Source organism: Cryptotermes secundus, unplaced genomic scaffold (genome assembly GCF_002891405.2).
Source record: "Cryptotermes secundus unplaced genomic scaffold, Csec_1.0 scaffold344, whole genome shotgun sequence".
In the NCBI taxonomy this organism is placed as follows: Eukaryota; Metazoa; Arthropoda; class Insecta; order Blattodea; family Kalotermitidae; genus Cryptotermes; species Cryptotermes secundus.
The window spans coordinates 1,768,988-1,794,716 of NW_019742446.1; the positions used below are offsets into that span (position 1 = coordinate 1,768,988).

The 25,729-nt window shown below is 39.5% G+C and overlaps 1 protein-coding gene across 4 annotated transcripts in view; it reads left to right on the forward strand.

Moving 5' to 3' along the window:
* LOC111873177 (gamma-aminobutyric acid type B receptor subunit 2) overlaps nucleotides 1-25,729 on the forward strand; it is a 691,722-nt gene that overhangs the window by 625,736 nt on the left and 40,257 nt on the right. The window lies entirely within an intron of this gene.

The window sequence follows — 25,729 nt, forward strand, 5'->3', positions numbered from 1 at the left end:
GATGTACTGAAAATGGTTTTCTTTTAGAAGAGAGCTCAAGCCTAAAGATTTGCAGTAAACCATTATTAAGAAAGTAAAGGAACAAAATAATAATAGTAATAGTTAGATCTGCCAACAGACTAACATTGTATTCTAACTTATGTACAATCCATAAATTTTTAAAAGATTAATAAATTAATAATAATGAAATGGTTGGCCATAAGCTACTTCCTTACAAAATCATTAAATACTACATTATCATTTGTATTTTAGGAATTTGTTGCTATTAAAAGTCCACAAGATAATCGCGGAGTATTTAGTCGACTCAGAGACGAGTTAAAACAATCTGGAGCACTGAAATAGATTCAGACGAGGTTTTAGAATCTATGTAAGTAACAGTAGTAAAAATGCTACAAATACAGCATATATAATGTACATGAAGTTAAATTTTATATTGAAAAATTGATATTGTCGCGTGTATGGCTGACTAAAGACGGGATTCGGATTGATAATTGGATTTATTAACAACCTACAGGTCGTAACTACAATTAATTATTACACTATTGCTGCTGTACACGATTTACAATCACTCCATACTATTCTCTTCAGTCTATCTGCGTTAGTCTTCACGGGTTATAACACATGAACTATAACACTCTCACTGAATCACACACTCCAAATATTACACATAAATAAAGTCTTCTAATCCCACGTTAAGTCTTCACAGGCAGACTTCTAGTTCTTCTTCAGCTGCGAACTTTCCGTGGCTATCTCCTACCGGGAATTGACTTACTTGCTTATCGCGTGCTTCTGCCGCTACTAGTAGTCGTAATTCGTAACTCGTAACTGCCCTGAACTAATTCTGTCACTCTCACTTATATAGCCGCGGAACAGGCACGAACCTACAGTAAATACATATCACGCTATCGCTATCCAGACAGTCTATTGGCGCGCCTGTCGGATATACAGAAAACACAGCTTTCTCTATTGTTGCGTGTTGGGCCGTATTTACTGAACTGTTGCCTCGCAACGCGTTGACACAGTCCGTTGCAAAATAAATACTGTTGCATGGACTTTCCCCTCGATCATTCATACTTCATGGTGTAGTGCTTAATTACTTAAGTACAGGACCAATTTTACCTTTTTAACTTTTTTATTGCTAGTGGGGTGGGACTAAGTCCCTTGTATTGTGGCCACTTCTGGCCTATTGTACCAGCCCCAGATGATAGGTGAAGGTGATTGTGGAGCAATTGGTGGAATGAAGATTGGCAGGGGAAACCGAAGTACTCGGAGAAAACTTGCCCCAGCCCACTTTGTCCACCTCAAATCCCACTTGACCAGACCCGAGATCGAACCCGGGCCGCCGCGGTGGGAAGCCAGCGACTAACCCCTTGAGCTATGGCGCGGCCTATCTTTTTAACTTACTACTAGTAGTGCATGTGGTAGCTTAGTTGGTTGAGGCACTATGCTACTAGCCGGAAAGTCGCGGGTTAGATTCCCGATGAGGTCATTGGATATTTCAATTGATCTAATATTTCCAGCCGCTCTATGGCCCTGGAGCAGACTCTCCCTCTAACAGAAATGAGAACCAGGAATCTCTGGGTTTAAAGGGTGGCCGGCGCGTAACGCTAACAAATCTCACCACCATCTGTGAGCCAATTATCTAGAAAACATGGGAGCCTCGACCTCTCACAAACCTATGGGCCTCCATGGCCTGTTACAGGGGGTAACTTTACCTTTTTTCCATTATTTACTACTAGTAATTAATGTATACTAAGCAGTATTTTAGGGGATTACAGCTCACACTTATTGACACATGTTACATGTTTTTTCGTGGATCTGAATTTAATATTTACGAAGACATCCCCGACGATGCAGTACAGAAACTTAATTAGTAAAATTGTCTTTATATACACATCAGAGAATTTTTAGATTAAAAGTTTCGCTTACCATATACAGTACTAGATTTTCTCTGACATATCTAATTTCAGGTTCTCAGTGGAGTGAAATTTGCTGTGAGGCAAAATATTAATTTGACGGTAATCACATTGAATTCCGCCCACTTTTTAAATCCAATACGTCTGGGACTGCAGACCTTGAATTCGAGAAAGGCTGTGATTTCCTAAAAATATTATATAAATCAAATCGGCTCCCACAAAGTACTATTCGCATGGATTTTAAAAAGCAGTTTGACGCTCACCCTCAGGGTGAAAAGCCACTTAACGAGGGGACACATAAACACGCAAACCTTTACAAGCTTGTGAAGTCACGTTCCTGCGGAAACGTAGAGCAATAACATGCAGATACGTTGCAGCTTTATATTTTTTTCCGGTCAAAGGCTTGAACTGTTATATACCGAAGTCCAATCAAGTGAAATAATATTTCAATCGAAATGTATTATTAGTTATGAATTTGATTTAAAAAATACCCATGTTTTCAACCCGTGCTCTTCCGTCAGGCGAGAGATGAATCTTCATACCCATGCAAAACAAGTGACGTATAGATCTCTGTATTGTAATCATAAAATGATTAGATAGGGTAATGACAGACAAAATGCTATGAAATGAATTATAAGGAGAATATCTGGGAAGAACTAATTACCAACTTTCCTTTCACCATAATTTTAGTATATGATACGGCACGTACAAAAAACTTTATCGCGTATGCGTAATGAAGTCAACAAAACTATAAAATTTGGGAGGCCGTAGTGTTGGTATTTCTGATGGGACTGATTTATGATGCTATCCGTTGAGATGGCCTTAGATAGCATGACATACATACCAAGTTTCAAGAAGACTAGTTAAGGCATTCAGATAATATTAAAGTTATTACATCCAAAAACTGAGAGGCCAGTGTTTCTCTTAGTGGGGGGTGGAGTCCGGCTGAGTCCACTCGCCACGGCGGCCACTGATTGGTCTATTGTACTTGCCCCGGGTGATTATGATGATGGAGAATTTGGTGGGATGAAGATTGGCAGGGGAAACCGAAGTACTCGGAGGAAACCCGCCCCAGCGCCACTTTGTCCACCACAAATCCCACTTGACCAGACCCGGGATCGAACCCGGGCCACCTCTGTGGGAAACCAGCGACTAACCGCTTGAGCCATTGCGAAGCCATAATCAGGCTACATTGTTAGTATTTTTTTTTTCTGTGGCGCTACAGCCCCAGTTTGGGCCTAGGTCTACCTCCATGAAACTTTCCGTTTCACTTCAGTTTACTAGATCTTACACATACGGTAGGACTCCTTGGGCGAGTGATCAGCTCGTCGCAAGGCCTCTACCTGTAGACAAACAGAAAAACGCACACAAACATCCTTGCCCTGAGTGGGATTCGAACCCACGGTCTCGGTTTCCGAGCGAGCGAAGACAGTGCATGCCTTAGACCGCTCGGCTACCGTGACCGGCCACAGTGTTAGTATTACTAATGGAAGAATTTATGATGTATGCCGTTGAGATGATCTCTGGCATGACATACATACCAAGCTGATACTACTGAGGAGAGGGACTTCTGCTGTTGAGATGACCTCAGGTGTTATGATATACATAACAAAGTCTCATTCGTGTAATATTAAGGGTAATATCTCAACAATTTGGGAGACTGTAGTGTTTGTATTACTGATTAGTGGAATTTATCATGTACGCCATTGAAATACCCTCAAGTGGCATGACACATATACCAACACTACATGAGTAATAATGTCAACTCTCGACTTGTTTGTAAAATTCTTCTAAACAGGTGTAAAACTTACATTTTCGTGTTGTGTATTTAACGCTTGAACCTAAAGAGCGAGTAGTTACTATAGGATTCTGACGATGGTGTGTAACACACTGATATATTGGGTTTTTGGACTTTATCCATTGTCCTGGTTTTTAAGATAACTAATAAAACACGACGTTTCGGAAACTGGATCTGTTTCCGTCCTCAGGTGAAGGAAAAACACCTATTCTGTTGAGTCCGTTAGAAAGAGCTAGCCTCAATCACTGGACCAGTGATTGAGGCTAGCTTTCTAACGGACTCAACAGAATAGGTGTTTTTCCTTCACCTGAGGACGGAAACAGATCCAGTTTCCGAAATGTCGTGTTTTATTAGTTATCTTAAAAACCAGGACGATGGATAAAGTCCAAAAACCCACTATATCAATGTCTCTAAAGAGCGGTTTAGAACATCTGCAAAGTTCGGCTTTCCTCAAACATATCTTGAATAAAAATGTTATTTCTTAGGCAAATAAAATCTCAAAATGTAAAACTGTATAAAGAGCTTTTTCAGACTGTTTCGCTGAAACTGTATCTGGAAATGTTTATTACACCTGAAGACTACTAAGAGTATGTAGCTATAGGTTTGGAATGGAAATAAAATTTATATTGAGACATTGTTGATATTGTTTCGGAAGTGTACATACCTATAAATTTTACCGCGCCTGGACCCCAGAGATAAGCTGTCGTAAATAAATACTGCTGCTGTTTTTATTGTGTCATTTCCATAGTAGCTTTCAAGTGTTACGATTTCGCATTAGGAACCACGGTCACGACTTCATGCAGTATTACATTAAAATCTGTTGTACGGCAAAATTAATCTCCAATTAAAATCAGCGGTACGTCATCGCATTTTGTTATTACTTGCTGACGGAATGCACATTGCCGTTTGGTTTAACCTACGAGTACGTGTTTAATGTAGCTAACTTATGTTAGTCATCTTGACCGTTATATATAATTCGATTTAGAAAGTTAAAGCGCTTCAGTGTCTATGAACAGGAGTAATTTTAGTGGTCTCCACACCATGTATCCTCAGAGCCTTGCAGTCATTTTCGCTTTGCAGCAACTATTGCTGGCTTCATATATCTTCCACCGACGAATATTCATAATTTGTCCCAGTTTAAACACGACTGGCATTGATCTATGAATTACGTTCACGAAACCCAAAAGCTGAATCATTCGCTGGGATAGAGTGCTTTTCCAAAAGCTGATAGTCGTTCAGTTTATCGAGAAACTTCCAGCCTTTCACAGGATCCTGTCACTGGGCCTTATCTTGAACCAGATTCATGCAGTCCACATATTTACACTCTCTAACGCTAATTATTTTGGTTATTTTTTTGTCTTCACCTAGACTTCCAAATGGTCTCCCCTCTACAGTATTTCCAACAAAAATACTGCATCAATTTATTTCTCCTTATGTGCGTATTACAGGCTTTGCCAATTTCCTTCTCGATTTAATCTTCCCAAAAGTATTTTGTGAAAGTTAGGCCCACAAATTATGAAATTGCCTATGGAGCAACCAGAGCCCAAATTTACCTGTACTGGTATAGACACCGAATGAAGGAGGAACAACTGTCACACCGACAGCGGAATTCTCCTGTCGTATTTATTTCTCATCCTTGCTCCTTGGCGACGCTTCATTGAGTAGACCAATACATTGATTTGCTTTTACTATTTCCAGTTTCATTTATGGTTAATATTTGTAACTTTTCCTTTGCCTTTTGTCAGGTTTGTTTATACTGATTTGAATTGGAGGAGAAGGTGTTCATATATAATTAAACTAAAAGAGTGGAGAAGATGTGGTCTCTTGAGATACAGCATTTTCTATCTTCCGAGTATAATGTTCAGTTTGAGGTGCTCCTGGGGTTGAATAAGAAGATTTACGTCTTCGGGGAAGTGACGTAGTAACGTTTGACAGATCCCTGAAGGACGTAACAGCTTCCTCCGGAACGCTGATACTTGTTTACCAAGCTACACCATGTCACATCCCAGAAGATCATAGCATCTCCGAATACATGTGAGACACGTCATGACGCAAGCAACTTCCTCAGTGGAACTACATGTAGCTATTTCCTCCAAACTTCTGTGAACGCCTGTAAATAATTAATAATTTATTTTGTATTATTTCTCCTTCCTTCGCTGTTTTCCCGGACTAACGTCGATTCCAGTGGTTGTTATATGTACCATTTGATTTAAGTAAAGTAAAGATATCCCTGTAACAGGCGGTGGAAGCGCATACGGTTGTGAGATGTTGAGGTTCCCACATTTTCTAGACAGTCGTTTCATAGATGGCGGCAAGGTTGTCAGCCCTACGCGCCGTCCGCCCTTTACCCCCAAGAATATTCCTGGTACTCATTTCTGTTAGAGGCTGAGTCGACCCCAGGGCCATAGTGCGGCTGGAAGGATTGGGTCAATTGAAAAAATCCAATGACATCACAAAATTAAAACATTTTACCCACAGAGTTAATTTATGTGTTTCATAATTTCCCATAATTAACAGCGACCATTCCCTTACAGTGAACTAACCAGTCGGTCTTTACAATCGATACAAATCGTGTTTTCTGTAAAATGTGAAGATAATTTTTTTAATATTATTTACAAGTATAACTTTAATATATGCGAAATTGTGCGCTATAATGAATAAAAATACCAATAAGTAACATAATTCGTGTCATCTGACTGGCATTAATACCAGGGAAGCTGTTTAAGTTGGACCCAGTATTGATGGTACTTCACAGTAGCTATATTGTACGTGTACAATTGTAGGCAGACTGCAGAGAAGTCCTGTTGTCTCTCTTCAAGTTCCATGAGTAAATTAACGTGACACGCAGCCATGTTCCGAGCAGATGCTCGTATGAAGCCCCGCAGCACAGGACGTTCAAATTAGTTTCTGTACTCAGAACAAAACCCACGTCCTAACACTTTGTCTTCTTCAATTCACATTCCTTTACCCTCTTTCAGACGTACCTCTACGAGGACAAGTGGGTACTGCCTGGGAACCATCAAAACAAGACAAATATTCTGTCCCTTCCCCTTAAATTATAATGTTTTCCATTACCCTTGTTCCTCTGTCTTCTCTCTCTCATAGAGTCTGAAAATGTTAATGTATCTTTCTTGTTGAAGAAAGAAAGCAGTCTTCTGGGATGTGGCGCCTTGTAGATATTGTATTAACCGACGTTTCGGAAGAACGTATCGCCTCCATGCGCCTCATCCCAGAAGACTGCTTTCTTCATAGTCACCGCCCTGAAAATCTCCAATCTTGCATATCTTCCCTGTTATTTTTAAGGAATTAACGTAAATCACGTTCTTCTTTACTCTGTCTTTTCTTCCAGTCCCTACTTAAACCACCGCTCTACATTGCAAGTACCATATTTTCCTTAGCTCTGTTCTTATATCGTCTCCTCCTACTGTTTACTCGTAACGTACACATTCGGACACCCCGCATTCGCTTTACAAACTTGTCTTAGTTCTGGGTCATTCCATGGGCGATGTGATGTACTGTATCTACAGGTTCACACCACCATCGATCAATACACAGAAGTAAGGGAACGTCGTGCATAATCAGTAAGCAATAGTGAAATAATGGGGGCATTACATATGTCCTTAAACTGCGGTTACAACATGTATGTTAAAGACACGATCAGCTTCGCACTTCACCCGCTTTCTTGGAAAATGCACTCCTTTTCCATATACAAGTATCCATAAATTTCAGTTTCAAACTAATTCAGGTGTAAGCAGTGTTGACACAAGGAACAAACACCATCTTTATAGACCTATTGCCAACCGCTCATGTTTTCGGAAAATTATACACTGTGTTGGCATAAAAATTGTCAAAATTTTATCATGTAGTCTCAGAATTTGTATAAATCAAGATACAATTTAAAGTAGCAAAAAAAGACACTGAAACACACACTCATTCTATTCTGTTGATGAATTACTATTGTCAAAAAGTGACTCATAATTGTTCAAAGGATAGTGTAAATGGCTTAAGTGGGCATGTTGTTGTGCATGTATGTATCTATCTGAAGCATTTCAAAACTGTATATGAGTCTTTTGTACTTTGTATGAAAGCTTCACTTGTGTTGTGGAAATGTCTTGTGTTTTTATCACATATTCTACACACTACGGCCATTTTTGTCCAAATTTGGGACCATAGACTGTAATATGCCTGCGTATCTTTTGCAGTATACATGTCTGTTTTATAAATCACGAATTGATCTGTCAGCTGGTCCAGGTTCGTGAAATTTTCTTCTGTACTTTTCCCCTGGGTTCGAAACAATATTCTTATATCGTACATTTTGTATATTCATTACGAATTGTATGCTACAAAAAGAAGAATAGAACTTCACTTCATTAATTTGGATACGAACTTCTTTGTAATTACTTTAATTCATCAGATAATCATAGGCATTCTTTAAGTTGTGAATTGTCCACGGAAAAAAGTCTCGTGTCTGCACAGAAAATAATAGGACAAACACGAAATATCGGGCACACATACCACGAAAGAAATTCGAATTTTTTGGAGTAGCCAAAAAAACAGCATATCCCTTACGCCAATCAATCATTATACCCAGCCACTTTATAGTGTTTTGTCAAGTTTACTCCCTTTCAAAAAACATTATGGTGTGAGCTGCTTCTTGTATAAATATCTTACTTTCAAAATATTTTACGATTTTTCGTACATAGCTCTCTAACATTAATCTGCTAATTCGTAAAATCGTTGTTTCGGTGTGGGTTGACAGTAGAACTGAGAAAGGAAACAAGAATTTAGGTGAGCGACTATCAGTAACTTTGATGATAATGCATTATGTCACTGCTGTCTGACGAGACATCCCCTCTTAATCTTCCTTTGTACTACATTAACTATCACTTAAGGTTCTGACCACTGCACTTAACACCCTTAACGGGGTCAGGAGGTCACAAGCCTTTCCTAAATCAGTTTACAATTCCTTTCCCTTGTGGGATGAAGAGCTTGAATATATGTCAATTTCGCTTGCATTCCAACCCCCGGGTGTACACAAACCGTGGCCAGTTTGATTGTCAGGCTTGGATATCCGTCGGCTAGGTGGTCATATGACATTAATCGTGTGCTGGTTTTGTTGTCAATACTGTGGGGGCGGCCCGATTCCCTGGGAGTTCGCCGTGAACATATCAGTTGCTACGTTGTGCGGACGTAAAAGCCCTGAAGCGGAACATATAGCCAGCCGTAATTATAAAGATTTTAGGGTTTCATGGCGGTGACTATGAAGAAAACAGTCTTCTAGTATGTCACGCAGTGTAGATATTGCGTTAACAGACGTTTCGCGGGAACGTATCGCCTCCATCTTCAGGGTAGAAAAATGAAGATAATCCGCAAGCGAAGAACCAGCGTGAGTAGGTACTAACAGACTAACACCCTGAATATGGAGGCAATACGTTCCTCCGAAACGTCGGTTAACACTGCACGGCGCTACATTCCAGAAGATTGCTTTCTTCAACTGTAATTATAGTTCAGTAGTCCTGTTCACTACCTACACATTCACAATCTTTCTAACACGTATGCCAGGGCAGAGTGGGTGGCTCTCCGGACTCGTATTCGGGAGGTCCTTGGTTCAGGTCCAAAGCCTTAGAACATCTATACTAACCGAGGAGGTTCGTGACTTTCTCAGTCCGTCCAGACGAATGTTAGGATAGTACTCTAATTTATGCATTGACCGCTTTCTTTCATATCCCCTCAAATTTATTTTCACTATTCGACATATTTAATTCTATATAGTCTTAGTTATTAACGGCCTTGTTAAATAAATAAATGAAAAATAAATAAATAAAGGGTAACATGTAAATTTATCCCTGTGCTTATGTAATTAAGCACTACTTCATTGCGATGTATGTGGAAGTAATTGTATTGCGCGACCTCGGCACTAGTTGGGTATGAGTGATAAGTTTCATGCCCCGGTCGCTTTTCCCCAAGGAAACAGCCCCCGGTATCCATTGGATAACTCCAATACCGGTCTGACCGACGTGGAGAAGAGAAAAATCTTGCTCATACCGGGACTCGAACTCCGACACCTTGGCCATCCAGCCTGTAGCCAGTCACTATGTCGACTGCGCTATCCCTGCTCTGATACATAGATAAATACATGAAATATCCCTCTACTCGAATGGGAATAGAATAATGAAAGTATTTTCAGACCGAGAATTGACACAAACAGAGTAAATACGACTAAATGCCTCTGTGGAGCAGAGCCTTCATGTGAAGCCAATAATCAATCAGTTACTGAAGTAATATGTTCCTTTCTATGGAACACGAAAGTATTGTTCCATGATCACAAGATCCTGCAAATCTTCTCTAGTCTGAACCAAATGAATCCAGGAGACAGCCTTTCATCCCGTCTTCGAGATGCAGCTTAATATTATGTTCCTATGAAGCGCCTTAAATACGTACCAAACGCATTGCAGCAGATGTAACGCGTCTTGGCTTATTCGAGAAGTACCCAGTTAGAACCCAGGCCTAGGTTAGCCTGTTCCTAAGTTCCTTATAGTTTTCTTCAGTCTATCCAGACAAATTCGGGGATGCTCAGTATACTGAAACACCCCTGACTTCATCCCTCACTCCTCAGAATCCACCATGAATACCCGCCCCACTGTGTTTTGTTCGATCCCACATATATGAATAAATAATGGAAAGGTAAATGAATTGTATTTTTTGCTTATAATTAATAGGATTAGTTTCTCCTGCCACACAGGTCTGTGGCTAAATATTGCAGCATGTCCGCCGAAAACCGGAATTATTAATCGGAAGAGAAACCCGTTGATAGGTAACGCCACGGTAAATCCACCACGGCGCGATTAAGCGACCATTTGTTGCTACATAACGATCGGTAACCGGCATGTGACCACAGCAACGTTTTCGTACGCAACAACTGCGGTAGGCGGTGTTTAATGGGCGGGTCTACCCTGAGAATGGAGGCCCTGGGCCCTGACTAGAAGGCCATGGGGAGAGTAGTCTGAATTTGGCGGTTAGGAAGTGCACTGTTTGCACCGCAGGGGCGTGAGGAATAACCATTGTTAGGAGACTGTAGCGAGGCAACGCTTAGTTGAGTTGTAAGACAGACGCCAGCCAGCGAGAATCAAAGTCGTGGAACACAGAACCTGAAGAATCAGTGGTGTTGGGAGCCGTCACCAGTCGACAAATCATGAAGACACAGCAGTCTGAGAAGACTAATTTGTTCTGCAGTGAAGTGTTGAATGAGCGAATTAGCGGCAGCGTTATAATTACTTGTAGTTACGAAGTTTAAGAGTCCAGTAAATCCAATTAGCCATCTAAACCCCATGTCTAGCCACCAACACATGCAACTATGATGCGATATACCACACAGGACGAAATTATATCTTGGCTAGTGGACCCACATAGATTTCGCGTGTAATTTGGATCTGTATGGATTGCAAGTGCTGCAAGACCTGGCTCCTTGGAAAGCTAATAGTTGCTTAGCTAATCAATAAGCTGTTAATGTTTTACGTAACCGGAAGTTGCATATTGTGTTCACAAGTGCCCGCCACCTGTCCTGAGCCAATACAACACCGTCCACAGCCTCCCTCCTTATTCATTTCAATATCTTTTTACTGTTATCTTCCAAACTACATCTAGATCCCCCAACTTGTTTTTCTTTTCCGGTTTTTCTGACCCACATTTTGTTTGTATTTCTCACCTCTCCCATGAGGGCTACATAGTCTGCCCACCTCCCCTTGTTTATTTAGTTAAAGTAACAAGGGTGCAACTTAAATTTCCCCATTTTATACTTAATCTCCATCATCCTATAACATACTCTCCCATTAGTTGAAATATTCTCCTCAACACTCTGCTCTCACCCTCTCCTACTCTTCCCCTTAAGGCAGGAGTCCATAATTCACACCTATACAAAATGACAGAATTGTAGTCTCATATATTTTTATATTTGCATTTTAGGTACAAACACGATGTAATGAATTAAGCCTATGAATCAGATTTATAATGCTACAAATTGAATTAGTTTGTTTTTGATTTTATCATTTTATATATTTGATATTCATAGATAATTTTAGTCGAATATTTGTAAAGCCACCATATTGAGGTTAGGTTGCTGAGTCAGCTAGTCAGCTTTATGTAGTAGCTTTCAACAAATATCGCTTCAACTTCCTAACGAACTTTTGTTCATGCAGCGTCTAATGTACGTGCACTAGTTAGCTAACTAGTACATCAGATACAGGTAGCTATAGTAAACATGGCGTTGGCAAGGCAGCTTATGGTCGAAATAATCTTCATTATAATCATCCTATTTGTTAATAACTGAGCTACTGGTATGGACAGAGAAATGTACTGTATGTTCTGCAGCTTCATTAGGAACATCTTTATTTCTGTTATTTTAGTGAAAGTAAGGCACTGGAAAAATTTAGTGCATCTTAATTCAGAAAGTTATGTTGATACATTCACAGCTTAATATTGATTTATTATTTCATCTGAGTGTATGTACCTTCAGTTTTCTTTTGTATGTATCTTAACATTTAAATTTCTATCAATATTCAGAAGGTTTATCGGACGTTATCACAGATAATCTCTCATAAGAACTAGGTTTCCTTGCTTGTTTACAAAAAGCGCGTTATATAAGGATTTATGAAAGATAGCCTCATATCCTCAGTAGCATGTTTGTCGCAAGAGCAAACAAGAACTATCCGTTAGATTAGCTTAAGCAAGAGAATCACTCTCAGGACATGTGGACCAGGCAACGGCGGTAGATCCGTGGAACTATGCAACTTAAAGAGGTCAGATCACGTCTCAAGAAGTACAGATATGCGGACTAAAGTAAGTAGTATATAAAAGTAAATTAGGAAAACCCAATTTCTGCCGATCTGGTAGTTACGGGTAGGGCAGACGGCACAGATGGAATAATTTGTATGGATCTGCACTTGGTCAGGACCTTACCGCCATCTATGAGTCGATTGTATAGAGAAAATGTGGGAATCTCGGCATCTCACAACGCAATGGGCATTCACGGCCAGTTACAGGGATAGCTTTACCTTTTTACCTTTACCTTCACTTGGTCAGGAAGAAAGGGTCGGTATTACGAAGGTCTTGCAGTGCTCGGAACACTAAGCAACCCCAACCAACACAGTATTAAACTGAATTGTGTCAAACAATTTAATTTGTATTTGTTATTACCGTCCACATATATTTAAACTTAGCCTTGCTTTCAAAGGTTCCTCTCCCGTTAAAATTACAGTTATCACAGAATGAATCTCAATAGCTCGGTCGGTAAAGTGAGTGACTACGGACTCGTCTAAAGGGTTCAATTCCCGGTAGGAGCACTGACAATTTAAAAAATGTCTTCTGGGATGTGGGGCCGCGTAGATCTTGAACCGATGTTTCGGAGGAACGTATCGCCTCCATCTTCAGAGTAGATAAATCTGCGAGCTATGAACCAGCGTGAGGAGGTGGCTGTGGCCCCACGATCTACACGGCGCCACATCCAAGAAGGCGACATTCTTCATAGTAACCACCGTGGAAACCTGAAATCTGACACTGAAAATGTGTTCCTCCTTTCCACGTCTTGAATGGCGCCTGCCTAATAGTGTGCGAAATGTTTTGCTCCCACGCGTGCGTGTATGCAACCACTCTGCCAAAGTTAAGAATGTGGAGATTGGATTCCACTCTTGCCAGATCCTTGGATCTTGAGGACAGATCCTACGCTTCCTCCCCAATCTGCTAGTCAGTTCTTAACCACTTTCTCACGCGTGTTTATAAGAGACATGTCTGTCATCATCATCATCATCATCATCAACAACAACAACATTACTTCAGGGATTTGGCGAATCGCCTGTTCCGGCCTCTTATGTTGTTACGTCTCCTTCCAACATAAAACTTGTTCTTCCCTTATCTCGTCTGCCAGAAGGATAATGTTTATCGGTTTTGAATGGAATGCGAGTTGTTCCATCCTTTGTAAATGTATTTATAATGGTCTGTATTCTGTAACTTTTTCATATAAAAGGAAGATACAAAAATCATTTCGTATATTCTCTTTTATTAATTGATGTGTCCTAGTGTCTGACAGTTATTAGGCATTCCATTTCTGCTGCTTGAATTCTATTGGACTCTCGTCTTTAACGTCCATCTTCTCAAACTATACTTCCGTCCACAATGCAACTTTGTTATTTTCTCATTCTCCTGCTCACTGTCCCAACATGTTTGGGCCGTATATGGCCATCATCAGGTGTTCTTTTTGGCAAAAACTGTTTCACTCTATGGCATATACCACTTTTTCTATCAATGCGATACATCATAATTTAATATAAAGGACACTATTAAAACCAATTAAAATCAATGAAATCTAGTTAAAATTTAATTGAAAATTTTTCATTATTTTGCTTGGGGGCTGTCGTCTCTTTATCCAGACACCACTGTGTCGATTTCCTTTTTCCGGACTACTTGCGCAGCGGCGTGGGTATTTGTGTGTATGTATCTCTCGAAATATTTATGTATTTATCATCTTTAATACTTAAAGGATATATTATTATTATTATTATTAAATTTGTTACTTTTTGTTTTCCTACGTTTGTTTACTTCGTTGTACTTATTATTAATTTTAACAGAGTTCATTATTTTAAATTAGGACATATTACATTCATATGTGATAGAAAGTGGGAAACACCACACAGTGAAAAAGTTTCTTGCAAAAACACCTGATGATGGCCGTGTAAGGCCGAAACATGTTGTGAAAATGAAAAGAAGATGGAGAAACGACTAAGTTGCATTGTGGACGGATGTGTAATTTGTGAAGAGTACATACGTATGTAGTATTATTGCAACAAACAAAAACTCCTTGGCCTGTAGTCCGCAAGCGAACTATACCGACCGAGCGACCACCGCTTGTCGGCGAAGTTAGTGTCAAATTTTGCGGATAGAGGGTGTCATGTGGTCAGCGCAACGGTTCCCCATTGCCGTTAATCTCGGTTTTCTAGACCAGAGCCTCTATTTACTTGAAATATCTCCTCAGTTATCCTCGCGAGGCTGAGTGGACCCCGTTCCAGACCCACTACTTCTCAGAAAATATGGTAGCGCCGAGAATCGAACACAGACCTCTGGATCTGTAGGCAGGAACTCTAACCACTAGACCACAGACGAGTATTAGTGCAACAGGATGCTTAAATACAATATTTAACGTCCATGTTGTGCTACCATGTGAAAACAGTGAGACTGACGAACATGTAGGTACTACTCTTACTCATACTGAACGGACCGGTAAGCGGTAATGAGTCTGTCATAAGTTTTTTTTTCCTTGGCACTACAGCCCCAGTTGGCCTAGGCCTCTCCATGAATTTCTCCGTTCACTTCGGTTTTTCTAGATATCACACAATCAGTAGGACTCCTTGGTATTTCATAAGTACCCGGTTCAAATCTCAACCTGGAACCGACTATTCTGAGTGCGATCTTTCTTGCCCTTGCCGACTTCTTCTAGAGCGCTGCACATCTTGTACTGCGTACCCTCTTCCACTGATGCAGCGTCGTTAAATTGCCTACGAACCGCCCATCCATGCATTTTTAACTCCGAAATTGGGCGGAAACGACAGGTCACGTTGAAACGTACAGGGTCTTTACCGGTGTGGGGAGAACACTCGATTTTCATTGGATAGGAGCCTGAATGTGCTCCAGATCCTTCCAGGAAGTGGCAAAGGGAAGAATTTTGTAGTTTCTGAAGGGAATAGAACCCCAGAAATTTCCTACTTTACCGACAGGTATATTGACGATTGGTATCATCTTTATATTAAGAGTTCTGTTATTGAAAGAGCTATGTCTCCTGGGATATGATGCCATGTAGTCGATTGAGAGTCAGTTACTGTTTTGAAGGAATATTTTGCCTCCATCTTCAGGGCTTAAAAGAAAGTAAAGCAAGAAACTGTGTTTACAAATAATTCTCTCGTAAATTATGCATCAGAGCAGAAATGTAAACAACAGAAACAACCATTCTTCCTTTGCATCGTTTCATATCTGTTTACAAGGTTGGAGAGAACAAACCCAATCCGTTTTCTCCTACATTATGAACTTCAGGACTAGCAGCACTTGTCGGCTTGTTCAAAACAATTCTGAAACCCATAAAGGTAATCCTAAAGTTGTCTGACGTCGTAATTAAGCAACACGCCATAAAAACAGACGGGAGGCTAAACGTATACCTCCACGCGTTCTTACCATTAGCACTAGATGACTTTGAGTGGTCGGCTTCACGACCTGCCACTTTAGCCCCCCAGGTACCCAATGAATATGTGACCGAATGATTCCTAGTTGCTACGCAGTGGAGAAGCGAAGAATATTTGCCCCTGCTTGGTCGCCAATCTCCTAGCCTATCCACTGTAGCGAACAACATCCCGACACCCACTCTAGAGGCCGCTCAAAAATCATTTCCTAGCCAGCTGCATTTCGATTACTCGTCCAAGTACATAAATGAAGTCCGAAAAAGTAACAATTTATGACTCGCTTTACCAAACTTGTTATCCAAAATACATAGGCTTCCCTCTAATCAATTTCTTCACGCTGTTGTAAGCTTAATATTTTAGTCATCTCATCAACAGCGAGAGTCTCGAGAAACACGAAGCTGGTGCACGGTACAGGTGATATAGTTAGCGCCTAGCTTCCAGTTACTTTGACGTAGGCGGTAAAATATTTGCAAGAGAATTGTGCCAGAAGATCGTCATAATGCACAGCTATATACAGAGTACATGAACTGTGTTCTCCGAAGAAGGAAGTTGCTCTAAGGATCCTTCCATGAGAGTATACAAACACTGATACAGGGCCTGCAAAAGAGAACGCCTGGATTTCAAACACCTGTGACACATTCACGGAAACAGTTGGAACGATATTGGTATCTACAGAGTAATCGTAAGCTCAGAGAGGTTTACTGACACAAGTTGCGCGCGCATCCCATATAATAGTTAACGGACAACAGATTTTGTTACGAGTTTGTGAGATCTTCACTCGAGGTAAAATGTCACACCTCTGAATGTGTCAGTCAGCATAACTGTGTCATTTGGGTGGTGAGCCTCCCAGCGAACGTTCAAAACATGAACGGAATAGCCATAAAGTGAACGTGTAGTGCTTGATGACTCATGAAAGATTCATCAGCACGTTCCTCTTTGATGAGAACATCATTATAAGCAGTTCAGTCCTAGACATGTTGAAAATTATGTAATTCTGTGGGTCAGTAACAATAATAATCTTATCCTTCAAATGGACTGTACATCTGCTCATTTTGTTTAAGTTGTTCGTGACTGTTTGAAAGTGAATTTCTCACATCGATGGATAAGAACTGGGGGACCAATAGTGTCACCTCCACGTTCTCTGGATCTTAAGCCTTTGGACTTTCTTCTATGGCGCTATGTGAAAGACCAGGTGTACAGCCAGAGAGTGAATACACTGGAGTAATTCAAAGCACGGATTACTGAAGCAATTGTAGATGTTACACAGGTTATGTTACAATACTGTACGTGTGATGTGTGCAGAGTTAGAGATGGCGCTCACTGTGACGCGTTTCGCACCCAACAATTTTCCCACTTGTGTGTACAAAGCTGTTTCGATCGATGAATAAAATAATACAAACAGCACCCTCGTATCTATGTCCGCTCCTAGGTTACAGGTGCCTGAAATTCGTTTTGGTAGGCCCTGGCGCATTTGGTATTCAACAAGAGTAAAACATTGAAGAAGTTTTTCTTATATTCAGTTAACCTTGAACAATTGAAGTACCATATTTATTCCCAAAAGCACTCTAGAAATTTTGTGATTTATATTGAATTAAATTATGGACACTGGTGCCCAGTCCCATAAAATAAAATTTAACGAATGGTTATATACTTTACGTGTAGATATGCAAATGAACAAAATGTGGTGTTCCTGTAATAGTTTCTTATTATTTAAAAATAAATTTTATAATAGACCTGAAATGATACAGGGCCTGAAATATACACCAATTATTGTAAGAGTATTTAACGTTTCTTCGAATTATATTTTTATTTTCAAATGGCCTTAAATAGTCAACCATATTTGTGTATTTATTTGTCCATATAAAGCGGTTTCACAATTGTGATCTGGAAGTATGGGTTTCGTTTTCTGTTTTAATAAAGTTTCTCTCTATAAAATGTTGTCTATACTGTTCATCCTGGACTGTGTTATTTCGAAAGGACACTAAAACATGCCACTTTAATAATTTCCACTTTCATATTCTTAATTTTCATGATATTTTGTCCCTTTTAAATGAATTGTTGGTTCTTTCAGAACAAAAAGTTGTCAGTTACTCTTTCTTTCTCCGGAGAAAATTATTTGAAATAAAATGGAATTTACATAGAATTTATATAGAATTTATATGAATGTGTGCCAATACAAATTTTGTTCAATATTCGAACACCGTAATATGTGGTTTATTTCACGGGCATCGTCGTTAAGGTGGTCTGATGAGCTGGTTTCAGGGTCCATCTATAATTGACGTTTCCACGGGTGTGTTAGTTCTTTCGCACTGGTATATCTTTCTAAAGTAGTCATGGAATTCTTGCCTCCTCCTCTCCCTGTAACGTATTTTCAATACGCATGTCCCCCTCTCTCTATGTCTCTATAGCCCTTTGGACCTTGGCCGATTTCTTAGTTTCTTAATTATGTGCGGAGGATGAGCCCGTCCCAAGGTCTCTACTTGAACACAGAACAACACAAACACAGACATCCATGCCTTGAGTAGGATTCGAAACCACGACCCCATTGTTCGAGCGTTTGAAGACGATTGATGCATTAGACCGCGCGGCCACTGTGGTGGCTTTTCAATGTACATAATGGCCACAATCCAGTTCCTCGTTTTACAGCTACAATAAACAGCATCTAATGTCAAGTGACAGGCAACTCAAAGTGTTAAATCTCTCTGTGAAAGTGGCCCATGCTCCTATTGCATGCTGTGGTGTCTTTATTCACACAAACAAATGTTACCTGCTATTCGTACGTGACATTAATGACAGTTCGCTTTTGGATAATACAAGTTTGGACAATAATTTTTAATAGAAACTAGGCTTTATTTCGATGCCATGTTCTCCCTAAAATTAAATTGAACATGTTCTTCTTGTTATCCACCTCGGTCATCATATCTTATACCATACTGTTTCTATCTGTGGGGTATGGTGAAGGAGCGTGTTTATTCAGCGAAACCTTGGAATAATAAGAATCTTCAACGTCGCAATCTTGAAGTTATTACGACAATAATAAAAGAATGTTTATGAATCAAACCTTTGTATGTATATTATATCACAAAATATATTCCATTAATTACTTACTCAAGGAGCTGAGCCCTTCTGGAGGAGCCGCCAATTCTGCAGCTACTCAAGAATTTTGTAGCATTTTATGGAACCAGAATGTTCATTACCATGTCCACAAGAGCCCTCCACTGGTCCCTGTTCTGAGCCAGATCAATCCAATCAATACCATCCCATCCTATCTAAGATCCATTTTAATATTGTCCACCCACTTACGCCTTGGTCTTCCCAGCGGTCTCTTTCCTTCTGGTTTTCCCACCAATATCCTATAAGCATTCATCGTCTCTCCCATTCGTGCTACATGCCCTGCCCACCTCATGCTCCTTGATTTGATCATTCTAATTATAAATATAAATTATAAATTGAAAAGGTATAAATCGCCAGGTAGTGATCAAATTCCAGCAGAACTTATTCAAGTAGGAGGTGAAATATTACGTTCTAAGATCCATAATCTAATTACTTCTATTTGGCATAAGGAAAAATTGCCTGATCAGTGGAAGGATAAAGGATAAAGCTGACTGTAGTAATTATCGGGATATCACTGTTATCAACTTCATACAAAATGTTGTCCAATATTATTCTCTCAAGGTTAAGTCCATATATAAATTAAGTTATTGGGGATCATCAGTGTGGGTTTCGACGTAACAGATCAACTTTAATTTACGCAAGTATAGAGGATGGTCTAGAAGTAAACAGGAAAAAAACTAAGTATATGTATTTTGCTGTCTCGTTACCAAAATACAGGGCAAAATCATGACATAAAGATAGGAAACAGATGTAGCACAGTTCAGATATTTGGGAACAACAGTAACAAATCAAAACCTGATTCAGAAGTAAATTAAGAAGTGATTGAACTCGGATAATGCTTGCTACCATCCAGTCCAGAACGTTTTGTCCTCTCGTCTGCTGTTCGAAAATTCTAAATATATCCCACTCGTTTTAAGTCTTCTCGAAATCATTCCTAAACGTCTTTAAATAAAGCTATTCGGAAAAAAACACGCACTTATTACCCTTCTTGAATTTTTAACTTTCTGGCTTTTGATTTTTGAACCAGTATTAAGCTGTATATCATTTCGCAGCGTCTATTATGTTGCGGCCCCAAATCGCCCATTGTGTGACTTGCCGGCTTTAATTTATCGTCAACTGACAAACGGGCTAGAAATGGGGTGCATTACCTATACACAATCTAATCATGGGTGTGCAGATATTAACCCTTCATACTGCATATGACGTGCAGAAATGTCTGGTCAAGTTCATATGTCAAATAATTTGAACGTTGGTTTATATTCGATTAAGCTGCCACTGTTAGCAAGATGAATGAACAGGTGATGTGCTTGCAGCTGAAATCATCAAACTTGACATCTGTTAGCAGTTACTTTTCTGCATAGTACAACTAAAGAATAGGTTTGCTGAAGTCACTACTAACTCGAAAACAACTGTGAATAATCGTCGGAGTCAGTAGTTCGAAAAAAAAATTACTAAAATCTGGACGTCGTTGGTTATGATACAGCTTCAATATACAGACCTACTATAAACGAATCATTCGTTTCTAAAACGCTATATTTTCCAAATCAATACACGTACAAATATGATTGATATATAAAAAGAACCGTGTTCTTGGCAGTGGGGGTACTTAAAACACAATCCTTACTGTACCCCCAAAAGTAGAAGTCAGGTGATCTGGGGGGGGGGGCAAGTGAAGAGTGCTACGTCATCCTCACCAACACGCCCAATCCAGCGATGCCGAAGTTCATTGTTTAGGTAGCGACGAACATTGCCGATACCACCGCAAAATGCTTTATTTACATGGCGGTTCTTTTCCGTACTCTCTTCTGAATGCGCGTTGCACTGCTATAACAGACGAACATCTCGCATATTCCAACAAACAAAAACTCTTTTCTTGCTTTGTCGCCATTTTGTAAATGCACTGAACTCAAGCTACCAACTGGTGCACATAATACAAACTTAATGAGTTTACGGTTCTTTTTGTATATCAGTCATATTTGTACATGTAATACTTTGGACAATATAGCGTTTTAAAAACGAATGAATCAATAATAGTATCTCTGTATTTCGACGACACAAGGGCAGCGCGACCGCAATGAGAGAACTGTGGTTTGGAGACACATGTGAAGGACGTAGTGAGTGATATTTCAACAACATGTAGTATTAAAATCCTTAAAGAATTTAACGCTGTCCCTAGTGTTTCGCTTAAGAACAGAAGAAAACTTGAATTTGTTTATTTTTAGTGTTAAGTTAAATAATATAGGAAGATTCTGGATATCTGATGAGCGACCTCAAACACACAAAGCGTGATGGATCTCCGGGAAAATCCTAGAACCCGTCAAAATCATTTTCAGCAAGACTCGGTGGATCAAAATCATATTCAGAGAGACAGCCGATAATACACATGACTTAAAAAGTAAAGCTAGTAGATCTGATTGTATGCAATACAGGGGACTCGTGATGACTGGAAGAAGTCACGCTTGATGACTGCGGTGGAATGCCAGAACAGTAAAACTGACTCTTCTAGGAAGTTCAGTAAATACTTGAACAATTTGATTTGTTTCATTTTTGGTCCGTCACGCTAACAGTTACAATTATACACAGTATACAGTATACAAGGGGGTACCCAAAAGAAACCGAACTTATTTTTTTAAGCTTATTTATTCAAGCATTTTATAGCATCGTCCTTGTACGCCGTTTTTAACATTTAAAGAGTTTCTGTTCCACTTTTCCCGAGCAAAAAGCAGAATTTCACCCCCGCACGCTGTTCACGAAAATCAACCATTGCAAAAACAACGATCACACAAAACAGTTGTCACTATAAACTCTGCCGAAACTAGTCCTTACCTTCTGAAGCAACGGTAGTCAGCGTATCGACTCAGGAATATTAGCTCTATGCGCTCATAGCGGCAAAACGCTGTACTACAAAAGCTCTGCCCACAAAAAAATTAGTTCGGTTTCTTTTGGGTACCCCATCGTACACAGCACAGCGGGCCAAGAAATCCTAACGGACAATATTAAGAATCTCCCTACTCAAGTTATATAGGAGGCACAACATCGGCCACCTAGAAGAGGGACAACAGGGGTTATTGACAAGAACCGTATGGTTTATGTATTTTAATTTTTAACAAAGTTTTTAAAACTTTAAAACAACTTTAAATATTTCTATAATCAGAAAGGCTGCTGTGAGTGATAGATGGAACATTGTGTACTTGGCAATACATGTGTAACTGATATGACAACTGTTGTGATAGTGGTTTCTAAAAAGTGATGATCCAAATGGATCGAAACATGTAAGGCTAGTGAATCATCAAGTGAGAAAACTGAAATAGTCACACTGGACGGACTGGTCTTTTATAATTGTAACTTGAACAATTTTATGTCTACTGAAAAAGCTTCTCTTCTTTCATCAAGGACTGATATGCCATCTGAGATAGATATAATCATATACTAAACAGCTATGCATATTTGATATATAAAAATGGCCGAGAGAGACGCATGATATGTACACAAACAGAAAAGACCCAGGGAATTCGTGAATTCGTGCTTGGTTAATTACGAATCTGTTTCAAAAGGCCCTCAACCGATGAACCCCGCTTTAAATACATCAATCATCTACAGCCGAACATGAGCGATCATTCAACACATTGTTAGGCCGTATGTGATATAGCGCATGAAAAATCGATGGTGTTGAAAACAACATCCGGTTTAATGTTTTACTCACATTCAATGCCCCAGTTGGTACTTCTAATCCAGTGGGATATGTAAAGAAGTGGTTGGGACAGGACCAACAGAATACAAGTGATATCGCCTACAGAACCCTTATAGCAAAGTGACGTAAGCATCACTGTAATTGTAAACTGCACAGAAGGTATTTGTTCATACCGGGAAGGAATTTGGATTATACTTGGCCTTATGTTCACACATCCGCATCATTTCAGAAAAGGGTCTGAACTAAATATTGATTTCTTTTTCGTGAGACAAGAAATAACGATGTTTATTTCATAACCATTAAATCGGATCTCAGAGAAAACCAACCAAAGCACTTCTCCGCGAAAATTTATCAATCATTATGTAACTGTATACACAAACAAACATTATGCTTTGTATATTAAAAATCAGATTCACTGGATGTCAAAATTGAGCTTTATAATGTACATAAAAATATTAATCCTTGTATGAAAAAAACAACGAAATTTTAAAATGTTAAAATTCTAAAAGAATAGTCAGTTTTTTCTTGTTCGCGAATGTAATTTTAAAATGTTGACATTCTCAAAGAATTTGTCACTTTCTTTCCGTTTGTCTCATGTTAGGTGGGTCCCCTGTTAGCACGGCTTAGGGCGTTCTTCGGTTCCGGATAGAGGAGTAGGCCTCCAGATATGGAGGGGTAGCTGTGAATATATTGAATAAGCAGTCACGGACACCCGAGATGGGGTGGGCCTCTAGTTTGGAGTTGGGCATGGACCTAACAATTCCTGACCGTAAAATATAAGCTCGTTACGAGATGTCACAAAGGGTGAAAAGACCTAAACGAACGACCTAAGCTAAAAAAAATGGATATGAGATTTGGTACATGGAATGTAGAGTAGTGGCGGAAGAAATAACAAAATATAAGTTAAATTTAGTGGGAGTAGAGGAGGTCATATGGGAGAGAGGCGGCACCGAACCAGCAGGTGAATGTACATTTTTCTATGGAAAGGGGAATGAGAATCACGAATTATGTATAGGATTTTTCGTACATAAGAGAATCATATCAGCAGTTTAAAGGGTAGAGTTTGTCAGTGACAGGATGTACGTAATAGTACTATCATGTAGCTGGTCTATCACTGTTCTGAATATTTATAATCCAACAGAGGAAGAAAATGATGATATGAAGGACAGGTTCTACGAAGAACTAGAACATGTATTCGATAAAATTATACTTACTCACTAATGGAGCTGAGCCCTTCTTGAGGAGAAGCCAAAACTAAGCTACTCAAGAATTTCCCAGCATTTTATGGAACAAGAAGGTTTATTACCGTGTTCACAAGAGTCCTCAATTGATCCCTATCCTGAGCCTGATCAATCCAATCCATACCATCCCATCCTATCTCTCTAAGATCCATTTTAATATTGTCCACCCACCTAAGCCTTTGTAAAATTCCCGAAATACAATACGAAAATTTTTATTAGGCGATTTCAATGTCAAAATAAGTAAGAAAGACATTTTAAAGCCAAAATATTTGGTATGAGAGTTTACATGATATTATTAATGATAACCAATTTAGAGTAGTAAACTTTGCCACATCCAAATATTTTATTTTCAGAAGTACAAATCTTCCCATGTCGTAACATTCATAAATTTACTTAGACATCTCCTGACGGAAAGACCATTTTGATAGATAGGAGACGGCGTTCAGAGCAGCAGATTGTGATACTGACCACTACCTCATGTCCTGTTTTCCTCCACCTCAAGCACTGTACGTGACATATCGCGTTAGGTCGCGCCATAGCTCAAGCGGTTAGTCGATGGCTTCCCACCGCGGCGGCCCGGGTTCCATCCCGGGTCTGGTCAAGTGAGAATTGTGGTGGACAGAGTGGCGCTGGGACAGGTTTTCTCCGAGTACTTCGGTTTCCCCTGTCAATCTTAATTCCACCAAATTCTCCATCAACATAATCACCCGGGGCTGATACAATAGGCCAGAAGTGGCCGCACTACAAGGGACTTAGTCCCACCCCACTAGCAATAAAAAAAATATCGTGTCACACACGTAGCATCTTAGTTATTAGTGGCCTTTATAGGGCGGATAAATAACATCTGCCCTACTGATGCTTACTTGACATAAACTGTGTACATTTTTCCATCAGTTGCTTCACAAAAGCTATCGCTTTGCGAAACAAATAAAATATTTTGCTTTTATTGCACCCATGATGTCCACCGAAAATTCAGGTATTACTGCAACCAAGCTGACTTCTTACTTCCATTTTCCTCAAAGCGGTTGGTGTCAAGCTGGCATTTAGTCCTGAAGCGAAAATCATTCTATTCGATTCCCGAAGTCGCTGACACTTACTCCGCTCTTCCATGAATCTAAAGGATAAACTCAAAAAGTACTCGTTACCTACCAGCTTGAATTGACACAACTGCCGCTAGAATTGTAAACTAAACTTATGATTTTTTAGGGTTTAACCCTCTAGCGTTTTCTGCAATTAAAAACACCAGCAATTTGATAATAATTTGCAATTATTTTCGATCTTTGTAATCGGTATCTTTCAAGGAAATGAATGAAAACGGGACATATTACACGGGGAAAAAAGGGTTGAACTAAAAAAATCCATGTAACAGAAATGCTCTAAAGGAAGACTACTTTCTTAGTAAAGGTAAGATATACAATTAGCAGGAATTTTAAGAAATACTGAAAGGAATAGTATGCATACTGTTTGTGTGACATATGTGTTCTTCCACAAGACTTGACTTTAGCCTGTATTTGTCAGAGGCCCGGCTTTGATGTGTGTTTAGTGAAAGTATTTTCATATAATATTATGATACTTTAAGCTGTGTGTGCTGAAATTCTGCAGCTCTTCCCTGCATAATTAATGACATGGACATTTATTAGAGAACAAAATTGTATTCATTGAGGTTTAAACAGTAAATAAATTTTCATTCGTTCAGGTCCACATCAACCTGAAAATAATTTTGTTGTGAATGATGCGAGTGAATGAGTGCC